A 12,228-nucleotide genomic window follows, 5' to 3' on the forward strand; every position below is an offset into this window, starting at 1 on the left:
TTGCAATTTTTTTTGTCTGTCTTTGATGTCTTTCACTCCATTTATGCTTGTATTTCAGTCTTAATGTCGAAACTTAAATTTACCCAAGACTTCAAATGGTATCGTTATTACGAAATATAGGACAGCTGAAAGCAGTAGTTATGCTCATATTGAATTATCTTATTCATCGAACTGAGAATAAACTGGACATCAAAGAGGATTGGGTTTGTTGAAACCATGTAATGTGTTTGATGGAGTGTAACCTAGCTGCATATTGAACCCTGGTGTAACAATATAATTGCACTTTCAACTGGCAGAAGCTAAAGACTACTTCTCTGCTCGAAGGGAAAGTTGGGACGTGACAAGAAGGAACAGTCTGACCTGGAGGAATCTTGACTGACTGTTGAAGAGGCTGCCCTTGCCCATGACAGCATATAGGATAAGAAGAAGGGTGAAGCCGGAAGCTTCTCCCAAGCCAGTGCACAAGACATATAAGCAGAAATTGACCCGAGTTTCCTGTGTTTCATCAGGTGGATTTCCAGTGCTCATGGGCTGAATGTGGCCCTCGGTCTGGAGTACATGGTCTAGATGACTGAAACAGGTTTTGGACTGACAAGGAGTGCATCCACCCAGCCCAACTGCAACTCATAATCATTCGGCTGTATTCATTACTTTTAGTTACCAATGTATAGCTTACAATGTTCATCTATTAGTTGGACTTATTTTATGATCTATGCTTTCTCCCATATTTCTATAAATTACAGGTGTGATTTTGATCAAGAGAAATATGCAGTCTCCTGTGACCTCTGCACTGATCTGCTTCTAAATGTGCTTGAAAAAGATGTTGCTATTTACATTCCATGCAAATTACAGAAATATGATGACATGGGGGCAGTTTTACTCCATTCCCGCTGTTTGCAGGTCAGGTGCAGCTCAGTTGAGGGCTGCAATTATTAAAATAGACAGTGAGGGAAAAGAGGTTGTTTTCTCAGCCATGTTTTTTAAAGGAGCATGCAGCAAACCATTGCAAATGTGAGTTTTTGCTTCTGTTCATTCTGCGAGCAATAATGGTGATTTCAGTGTAGCAGTTGGTCTGTGTTAACATAGTGTGGCAGCAATGTGTACGATATACAAAATGCACTGTAGCACCACGCCAAGCCCCTACAACACCTTCTAAACCTGTGACCTCCACAACCTAGAAACATAAGGGCAGCAGACACATGGGAACACCACCACGTGCAAGTTCCCCTCCAAGCCACACACTATCCTGACTTGGAGCTATATCGCCATTCCTTCATCGTTGTTGGGTCATAAACCAGAATTTTTTTTTTTAATTTCCAAAATATACTTTATTCATAAAAATCTGCAAAAATTACATTGCCAAACAGTTTCAAACAGCACCAAAAAATACAATCATTACAAGGGAGATCAGTTTCCTTCTATACTATCATGAGTTTCTTCACAACCCTTCCATTTCACTATTGTCAGGCCAATTACAGTTTCACATTTACAGCAAATGAAATTATCAACGATACAGTTCAAGGGGTTTCCCATGGATCCAGCCCCTCAGTTCAGCTTTGTGGGGGTCCTTACCCTGTGGTCTTTCCCCATTGAGCCTTTGCTGCGGCTGCACCAAGCTTTAGTGCGTCCCTCAGCACGTAGTCCTGGACCTTGGAATGTGCCAGTCTGCAACATTCGGTGGTGGACAACTCTTTGCGCTGGAAGACCAGCAAGTTTCGGGCAGACGAAAGGGCGTCTTTCACCGAATTGATAGTCCTCCAGCAGCAGTTGATGTTTGTCTCGGTGTGCGTCCCTGGGAACAGCCTGCAGAGCACAGACTCCTGTGTTACAGAGCTGCTTGGGATGAACCTCGACAAAAACCACTGCATCTCTTTCCACACCTGCTTTGCAAAGACACATTCCAGGAGGAGGTGGGCGACCATCTCTTCCCCACCACAGCCAACGCGGGGGCACTGTGCGGAGGGGGCGAGACTTCGGGTGTGCATGAAGGATCTGACGGGAAGGGCCCTTCTCACCACCAGCCAAGCTACGTCTTGGTGCTTGTTTGAAAGTTCTGGTGATGAGGCATTCCGCCAAATGACTTTGACGGTCTGCTCGGGGAACCATCCGACAGCATCCACCGTCTCCTTTTCCCGTAGGCCCTTGAGGACATTCCGTGCAGACCACTGCCTGATGGACCGGTGGTCAAAGGTGTTTTCCCGCAGAAACTGCTCCACGAAGGATAGGTGGTACGGCACGGCCCAACTGCATGGTGCGTTCCGCGGCAATGTGGCCAAGCCCATCCTTCGCAACACCGGGGACAGATAGAACCTCAGCACGTAGTGACACTTGGAGTTTGCGTACTGGAGGTCTACACACAGCTTGATGCAGCCGCACACGAAGGTGGTCATCAGGATGAGGGCCACGTTGGGTACATTTTTCCCGCCCTTGTCCAGAGATTTGAACATCGTGTCCCTCCGGACCCGGTCCATTTTAGATCCCCAGACGAAGCGGAAAATGGCTCGGGTGACTGCCACGGCGCAGGAGTGGGGTATGGGCCAGACCTGCGCCACGTAGAGCAACAACGTGAGCGCCTCGCACCTGATGACCAGGTTCTTACCCACAATGGAGAGAGATCGCTGCACCCACATGCCCAACTTTTGTCGTACCTTGGCTACTCGTTCTTCCCATGTTTTGGTGCACGCCCCGGCCCTTCCGAACCATATCCCCAGCACCTTCAGGTAATCTGACCTGACGGTGAAGGGGACAAAGGATCGGTCAGCCCAGTTGCCAAAGAACATGGCCTCGCTCTTGCCGTGGTTAACTTTGGCTCCCGAGGCCAGTTCAAACTGGTCGCAGATGCTCATCAGTCTGCGCACGGACAGCGGATCCGAGCAGAAGACGGCGACGTCATCCATGTACAGGGAGGTTTTGACCTGAGTGCCTCCGCTGCCTGGGATTGTCACCCCTCTTATGCTCGCATCCTTCCTAATAGACTCAGCAAAGGGTTCAATACAGCAAACAAACAAGACCGGGGACAGAGGACAGCCCTGTCTGACTCCAGATTTGATTGGGAAACTTTCAGATTCCCACCCGTTGATTGAGACTGCGCTACTGATGTTTGTGTAGAGCAGTTGGATCCAATTGCAGATTCCCTCCCCAAACCCCATTTTGGAAAGCACGTCCATCATGTAGGTGTGCGATATCCTGTCAAAAGCCTTCTCCTGGTCCAGGCTGATGAGGCAGGTGTCCACCCTCCTGTCCCGTACGTAGGCGATCGTATCCCTGAGTAGCGCAAGACTATCAGAGATCTTCCTGCCGGGTACAGTACAGGTCTGATCGGGATGAATCACCAGCTCCAGAGCAGACTTGACCCGACTGGCTATGACTTTGGACAGAATCTTGTAATCAACATTAAGCAGTGAGATGGGCCGCCAATTTCTGATTTCTGCCCTCTCCCCCTTCTGCTTGTAAATGAGGGTGATGATGCCTTTTCTCATGGATTCTGACATGCTGCCGGCCAGGAGCATACTCTCGTATACTTCCAGCAGGTCCGGGCCGACCCAGTCCCACAGGGCCGAGTACAACTCGACCGGTAAGCCGTCGCTCCCGGGAGTTTTACTCGTCTGGAAAGACTCGACGGCCTTTGTCAGCTCGTCCAGAGTTAGCGGCTTGTCCAGTCTCTCCCTCCTGCTGTCATCTAAGACCTCTGTGATAGATGACAGGAAGGACTGGGAGGCTGTGCTGTCTGTGGGCTTCGCGTCGCGCAAGCACCAGAATTTTTTTTTTTTTTATTTCCAAAATATACTTTATTCATAAAAATCTGTAAAAATTACATTGCCAAACAGTTTCCAAACAGCACCAAAAAATACAAACATTGCAAGGGAGATCAGTTTCCTTCAATACTGTCATGAGTTTCTTCCCAACCCTTCCGTTTCACAATTGTCATGTCAATTACAGTTTTACATTTACAGCAATTGAGAATATTAACGATACAGTTCGAGGGGTTTCCATTGGATCCAGCCCCTCAGTCCAGCTTGGTGGGGGAACCTTACACTGTGGTCTTTCCCCATTGAGCCTTTGCTGCGGCTGCCCCAAGCTTTAGTGCGTCCCTCAGCACGTAGTCCTGGACCTTGGAATGTGCCAGTCTGCAACATTCAGTGGTGGACAATTCTTTGCGCTGGAAGACCAGCAAGTTTCGGGCAGACCAAAGGGCGTCTTTCACCGAATTGATAGTCCTCCAGCAGCAGTTGATGTTTGTCTCGGTGTGCGTCCCTGGGAACAGCCCGTAGAGCACAGACTCCTGTGTTACAGAGCTGCTTGGGATGAACCTTGACAAAAACCACTGCATCTCTTTCCACACCTGCTTTGCAAAGGCACATTCCAGGAGGAGGTGGGCGGCCATCTCTTCCCCACCACAGCCAACGCGGGGGCACTGTGCGGAGGGGGCGAGACTTCGGGTGTGCATGAAGGATCTGACGGGGAGGGCCCTTCTCACCACCAGCCAAGCTACGTCTTGGTGCTTGTTTGAAAGTTCTGGTGATGAGGCATTCCGCCAAATGACTTTGATGGTCTGCTCGGGGAACCATCCGACAGGATCCACCGTTTCCTTTTCCCGTAGGGCCTTGAGGACATTCCGTGCAGACCACTGCCTGATGGACCGGTGGTCAAAGGTGTTTTTCCGCAGAAACTGCTCCACGAAGGATAGGTGGTACGGTGCCGCCCAACTGCATGGTGCGTTCCGCGGCAATGTGACCAGGCCCATCCTTCGCAACACCGGGGACAGATAGAACCTCAGCACGTAGTGACACTTGGAGTTTGCGTACTGGGGATCTACACATAGCTTGATGCAGCCACACACGAAGGTGGTCATCAGGATGAGGGCCACGTTGGGTACATTTTTCCCGCCCATGTCCAGAGATTTGAACATCGTGTCCCTCCGGACCCGGTCCATTTTAGATCCCCAGACGAAGCGGAAAATGGCTCGGGTGACTGCCACGGCGCAGGAGTGGGGTATGGGCCAGACCTGCGCCACGTAGAGCAACAACGTGAGCGCCTCGCACCTGATGACCAGGTTCTTACCCACAATGGAGAGAGATCGCTGCCCCCACATGCCCAACTTTTGTCGTACCTTGGCTACTCGCTCCTCCCATGTTTTGGTGCACGCCCCGGCCCTTCCGAACCATATCCCCAGCACCTTCAGGTAATCTGACCTGACGGTGAAGGGGACAAAGGATCGGTCAGCCCAGTTGCCAAAGAACATGGCCTCGCTCTTGCCGTGGTTAACTTTGGCTCCCGAGGCCAGTTCAAACTGGTCGCAGATGCTCATCAGTCTGCGCACGGACAGCGGATCCGAGCAGAAGAACGCGACGTCATCCATGTACAGGGAGGTTTTGACCTGAGTGCCTCCGCTGCCTGGGATTGTCACCCCTCTTATGCTCGCATCCTTCCTAATAGACTCAGCAAAGGGTTCAATACAGCAAACAAACAAGACCGGGGACAGAGGACAGCCCTGTCTGACTCCAGATTTGATCGGGAAACTTTCAGATTCCCACCCGTTGATTGAGACTGCGCTACTGATGTTTGTGTAGAGCAGTTTGATCCAATTGCAGATTCCCTCCCCAAACCCCATTTTGGAAAGCACGTCCATCATGTAGGTGTGCGATATCCTGTCAAAAGCCTTCTCCTGGTCCAGGCTGATGAGGCAGGTGTCCACCCTCCTGTCCCGTACGTAGGCGATCGTATCCCTGAGTAGCGCGAGACTATCAGAGATCTTCCTGCCGGGTACAGTACAGGTCTGATCGGGATGAATCACCAACTCCAGAGCAGACTTGACTCGACTGGCTATGACTTTGGACAGAATCTTGTAATCAACATTAAGCAGTGAGATGGGCCGCCAATTTCTGATTTCTGCCCTCTCCCCCTTCTGCTTGTAAATGAGGGTGATGATGCCTTTTCTCATGGATTCTGACATGCTGCCGGCCAGGAGCATACTCTTGTATACTTCCAGCAGGTCCGGGCCGACCCAGTCCCACAGGGCCGAGTACAACTCGACCAGTAAGCCGTCGCTCCCGGGGGTTTTACTCGTCTCGAAAGACTCGACGGCCTTTGTCAGCTCGTCCAGAGTTAGCGGCTTGTCCAGTCTCTCCCTCCTGCTGTCATCTAGGACCTCTGTGATAGATGACAGGAAGGACTGGGAGGCTCTGCTGTCTGTGGGCTTCGCGTCATACAGCCCAGCATAAAAGGATTTGCTGATCCTTAGTATGTCGGACTGCGAAGACGTTACCGAGCCATCTTCTTCCTTCAGGCTGCTGATAACAGAGCTCTCTCTGTGTACCTTTTGGAAGAAGTAACGCGAGCACGTCTCATCCTGCTTGATGGAGCGGACTCTGGACCGGAAGATGATCTTGGAGGCCTCCTTGGCAAAGAGCGAGGCCTGCTGGCTCTTCACCTCTTGGAGGTCCTCCTTGACCTCGACCCCCATTGACTGCAACCGGAGTAGATTTTGCATAATTTTCTGGAGTCGGGACAGTTCCCTCTGTCTCTCACTCGCCTTCTGAACACCTTTGTGGATGAAGAACCTCTTGATGTTCCCCTTCATCGCTTCCCACCAGTGAAACGGAGACTCAAAGAGGGGTTTCACGGTCCTCCAACCTTTTTAATCCCTTTTGAGTTCCTCAACGTTCTCTGGGGTCAGCAGTGTCGCATTGAGCTTCCACGTCCCTCTGCCAACCCGCTGGTCGTCCTGTAAGTGACAGTCGGCCAGTAAGAGGCAGTGGTCAGAGAAGAACACCGGCTTGACGTCGGTGGATCCGACCGTGACAGCACGGGACACAAACAGGAAGTCAATCCTGGAACGGGTAGACCCGTCCGATCTTGACCATGTGTATCTGCGCTGCGCTCCGTCTGCAGGTTTGCTGAAGACGTCGTGCAGTTTGGCATCTTTAACTGTTTCTACTCGGAATCTGGACGTAGCGTCCAGTTTGCTGTCGTCACAGCCGGATCGTCCAGCCGCATCGATGATGCAGTTGAAGTCACCGCCTAGGATGACCGGCCTGGACGTCGCCAGCAGCAGTGGGAGCTGCTGGAAGACGGTCAGCCGCTCACTGCGTTGTACCGGGGCGTACACGTTGATCAACCGGAGCGGAGCGTTGTTGTACATCACGTCTGCTACGAGGAGGCGGCCGCCCACCACCTCCTTAACTTCGGAGATGGTGAAGTTACCTCCCCGCAGCAGAATACCCCCGACCAGATCGATGGCCCGTGGGACCACCATCGCGACCACTGCCTGTAGGTGCTGAGGTGTGGTATTCCACACTCCTGCAGAAACAGTAGGTCAGCTTTGACCTTGGCAAGGTAATCCAAGGTTGAAACACATCGCGTAGTAGATTTAATGCTACGCACATTAATGGAAGCAATTCTTACACCCATTTTTTACTAAAAATTAGTTGTTGCTTCCCATACCATTTGTCCTCGCTAGTCCCAGTCCTTCGGGATGTTCCTGCATACCCATCGTATGCGCAAGCAGTTTCACATTGGTTGGGCTCAGAAACCCCTCCTGATTTTTCATGCAGGGTTTGTGCCGCTCGGGTGACATCGGGGGGGGGGTCTTGTAGGCAGAGAGGATTGGGTTGTCCTCAGCTGCTTCCATCTGTTCCTCCTCAAAAACATCACAGCTCCCGGTCTCCCAGAGCTCAGGTGCGCCAGACGTGTCTTTGCCCCCGGTGTCGCAGAGCTGAGATGCGTTGGCCACTTCGTTACGTGTGGGGCATTGGGGTTGGGGCACACCGGGCCCATCACAGCTTCCAGTGCCCGGGGGCTGGGATGCTTTATCATCCATCTCGGAGTTCTGCCGCCTCTTTTGAAGGGGCTGTCGTTCCAGCATTTCCCCGTCCAGTGAAGAGGAGTTGTTGCAGTCTGATTCAGAAGAGAGCCTCCTCTTGCCACTGGTTTGGGTGGTGGCTTTGGGATGTTTTTTCTTTGTGGTTTTCCTCTGGACCACTTGCCACTGACCTGTTTGTCCATCTGCTGCCTCCTCCTCCATTGATTCTGTCTGTGGAGGAGGGGTTTCCGGGCGCTGGGTAGGTGCTGGGTCGTTGGTTTCAGCTGCCTCCCCTTCCTTCTCAGGTTGAAGTTCCTCACTGCGGAGAAGGTTGCTGGTCTCCTTTCGGACAGCAGACGCCTTCGTCGAACCTTCTCCCGGCCTATCCTTGGACCTTGCCGCCTGAGCATAGCTGAGGCAACGTTTGGGGCAGGTCTTGTAGAGATGGCCTGCCGCACCGCACAAGTTGCAACACTTAGTCTGCTTACGGTCTGATGGCCTTCCTCCTTGCAGTTCTTGCAAACAACCGTGCTGCAGTTGGCTGCCATGTGACCAGATTTGCCACAGGTGCGGCAAACTCTGGGCTGCCCAGCGTAGACCAAGAAGCCTCGACTTCCCCCGATAGCGAAGCTGGAGGGAGGGTGGATGATGGCTCCACTGGGATCTACCTTCAAGGTCACCTTGACCTGCCGCTTGCTGGTCCAGATCCCAAAGGGGTCCTTGACATCAGTGCTGCTGCCGGCCACCTCGACGTACCTGGCGAGAAAGGTGAGTACATCCACCACCGGAACATGGGGGTTGTAGAGGTGAATCGTCACCACCCGGTCCCGTTGTGACGGAAGCGTGAAGAGCGGCTCCGCTGTGAGGATCGACAGTGGCGCCCGGTCCCCTTTCTCCTTGAACGCCTTCAGGAACTTGATGCATCCCGCCACGTTCCGGAACGTCACGTCGAAGTATCCACTGCTGGGGAAATCCTGCAGGCAGAAGACGTCCGTCGCTTGAAATCCGCAGCAATCGAAGAGAATTTTCTTGATGAAGAAGGTGCGATCGACCGGTGCATCTCCTTCCTTGTCCTTCACGACCACCCGAACTGTGTTGCGCACTCCCTGGCCCGAAGCTCGAAAATTGGTTATAGCCATTTTACTCAAAGCTTCCCCAGGATCAAAAGGCAATGATCATGGTCTCTTCTCAATCAAATAAGCACTGATAAGAACAGATACTACACTTGATCTTAGCCAAAAGGCCGAGAAGCGATCACCAGAATTTTTTTTTTTTAATTTCCAAAATATACTTTATTCATAAAATTCTGTAAAAATTACATTGCCAAACAGTTTCCAAACAGCACGAAAAAATACAAACATTGCAAAAGAGATCAGTTTCTTTCAATAATGTCATGAGTTTCTTCCCAACCCTTCCGTTTCACAATTGTCATGTCAATTACAGTTTTACATTTACAGCAATTGAGAATATTAACGATACAGTTCGAGGGGCTTCCCATGGTTCCAGCCCCTCAGTCCAGCTTGGTGGGGGAACCTTACACTGTGGTCTTTCCCCATTGAGACTTTGCTGCGGCTGCCCCAAGCTTTAGTGCGTCCCTCAGCACGTAGTCCTGGACCTTGGAATGTGCCAGTCTGCAACATTCGGTGGTGGACAACTCTTTGCGCTGGAAGACCAGCAAGTTTCGGGCAGACCAAAGGGCGTCTTTCACCGAATTGATAGTCCTCCAGCAGCAGTTGATGTTTGTCTCGGTGTGCGTCCCTGGGAACAGCCCGTACAGCACAGACTCCTGTGTTACAGAGCTGCTTGGGATGAACCTTGACAAAAACCACTGCATCTCTTTCCACACCAGAATTTTTTTTTTTTTTTTTTATTTCCAAAATATACTTTATTCATAAAAATCTGTAAAAATTACATTGCCAAACAGTTTCCAAACAGCACCAAAAAATACAAACATTGCAAAAGAGATCAGTTTCTTTCAATAATGTCATGAGTTTCTTCCCAACCCTTCCGTTTCACAATTGTCATGTCAATTACAGTTTTACATTTACAGCAATTGAGAATATTAACGATACAGTTCGAGGGGTTTCCCATGAATCCAGCCCCTCAGTCCAGCTTGGTGGGGGAACCTTACACTGTGGTCTTTCCCCATTGAGCCTTTGCTGCGGCTGCCCCAAGCTTTAGTGCGTCCCTCAGCACGTAGTCCTGGACCTTGGAATGTGCCAGTCTGCAACATTCGGTGGTGGACAACTCTTTGCACTGGAAGACCAGCAAGTTTCGGGCAGACCAAAGGGCGTCTTTCACCAAATTGATAGTCCTCCAGCAGCAGTTGATGTTTGTCTCGGTGTGCGTCCCTGGGAACAGCCCGTAGAGCACAGACTCCTGTGTTACAGAGCTGCTTGGGATGAACCTTGACAAAAACCACTGCATCTCTTTCCACACCTGCTTTGCAAAGGCACATTCCAGGAGGAGGTGGGCGACCGTCTCTTCCCCACCACAGCCAACGCGGGGGCACTGTGCGGAGGGGGCGAGACTTCGGGTGTGCATGAAGGATCTGACGGGGAGGGCCCTTCTCACCACCAGCCAAGCTACGTCTTGGTGCTTGTTTGAAAGTTCTGGTGATGAGGCATTCCGCCAAATGACTTTGACGGTCTGCTCGGGGAACCATCCGACAGGATCCACCGTTTCCTTTTCCCGTAGGGCCTTGAGGACATTCCGTGCAGACCACTGCCTGATGGACCGGTGGTCAAAGGTGTTTTTCCGCAGAAACTGCTCCACGAAGGATAGGTGGTACGGCACGTCCCAACTGCACGGAGCGTTCCGCGGCAATGTGACCAGGCCCATCCTTCGCAACACCGGGGACAGATAGAACCTCAGCACGTAGTGACACTTGGAGTTTGCGTACTGGGGATCTACACATAGCTTGATGCAGCCCAGAATGCCCTTCCTAACAACACTGTGGGTGTACCTACACCAGATGAATTGCAGCGGTTCAAGAAGGCAGCTCACCACTGTTGTAGTACACCTTTAAGTGGATGTGGTTACATTTCCAATACAAGTCGCTAGAGAGGAAATGATGAAACATACCATGTGACTGAGTCTCATCCTCAGTCTGCTGCTGATCACCAAACAGAAGAGACATGTACAGTTGTTCTCTTGCAATGTAAAGCCATGCTGCTATCCTCAATAAAGGAACCTACTATTTAAGTGTTAATTGACCCCTGATGCGTGGTTAGTGTTGTGGTATTGAGTGCTGCAGTATCGCTTTAAGGGGTGTATCTGAAACGGCTGTCCATCCCCAAAACAGGATTTGATACGTAGACCCAAGTGACCTCTTGGCACTTGCAGCTAGCAGCTAAAGGAACAACAATGTAAAGCACCTTCCCAGCATTATTATGTAAGTTAGTACCTTGCATAAAAGAACCTACCTTTTGGATTCACTGATCTTGTCTATGTGATTGGTGTATCTCAGTTACAACGCAACAATGTAACAGTTAGTGCTTTGATGTTCAAAGTCTTCGTAAGCACAAGGGAAAAAAAATACAATATGGCAGTAATGGTGGAAATTTTCTCATTTTAGAGCCCACCAAATACATCAGCCAGCGGTGGTGAAAATTTGAAGAGTTGAAGATTCAAAGCTTCTCGAAATCTAAGTTCACCATGCGCAACAGGGAACCATCGATAGTGCAGAAACTGGAAGAGGCTGCTAAGCAATAACAAACCTCAGAGTGAAAACCACACGGTCGACAAAGAGTGTGTGGTGTAAAAACCGAAGACCGCTACGCAGTGAGTTCTGCATGTTTTAGAAATTGGAACAATGCATCAAGAGGTATAGTCCCAGGCAATGCTTAGATAGGGAAGGCCAGTTAAGGGGACACAGGTAGCCGTATTTTTTATTATTCTTTCATGGGATGTGGGCGTCGCTGGCAAGGCCAGCATTTGTTGCCCATCCCTAATTGCCCTTGACAACTGAGTGGCTTGCTCGGCCATTTCAGAGGGCAGTTAAGAGTCAACCACATTGCTGTGGGTCTGGAGTCACTTATAGGCCAGACCAAGTTAGCACAGCAGATTTCCTTCCCTAAAGGACACTAGTGAGCCAGATGTGTTTTTAGTACAATCGATTATAGTTTAATGGCACCATTACTGAGACTAGCTTTCAATTCCAGATTTTTTAAAAATTAATTAATTGAATTTAAATTCCACCCGCTGCCGTGGTGGGATTTGAACCCACATCCCCAAGGCATTAGCCTGTACCTCTGCGTTACTACAGACGTGTACAGGTGTTCTCTTGCAATGTAATGCTGTTCTACTACCCTTAATAAAGGAACCCAGTTTTTAAGTGTTAACTGATACCTGATGCGTTGTTAGTGCCTTGATGTCCAAAGTCTTAGTAAGCACAAGTAAAATCAAACACAACAACCACTACCTTC

At 50.4% G+C, this 12,228-nt stretch overlaps 1 pseudogene; it reads right to left on the reverse strand.

The window, feature by feature from the left end:
- Positions 1 to 8,947: 8,947 nt before the first annotated feature.
- Positions 8,948 to 9,056, reverse strand: LOC137370343 (U2 spliceosomal RNA; annotated as a pseudogene).
- Between the last annotated feature and the right edge of the window lie 3,172 nt (positions 9,057 to 12,228).

The sequence above is a fragment of the Heterodontus francisci genome, chromosome 5, assembly GCF_036365525.1.
Source record: "Heterodontus francisci isolate sHetFra1 chromosome 5, sHetFra1.hap1, whole genome shotgun sequence".
In the NCBI taxonomy this organism is placed as follows: Eukaryota; Metazoa; Chordata; class Chondrichthyes; order Heterodontiformes; family Heterodontidae; genus Heterodontus; species Heterodontus francisci.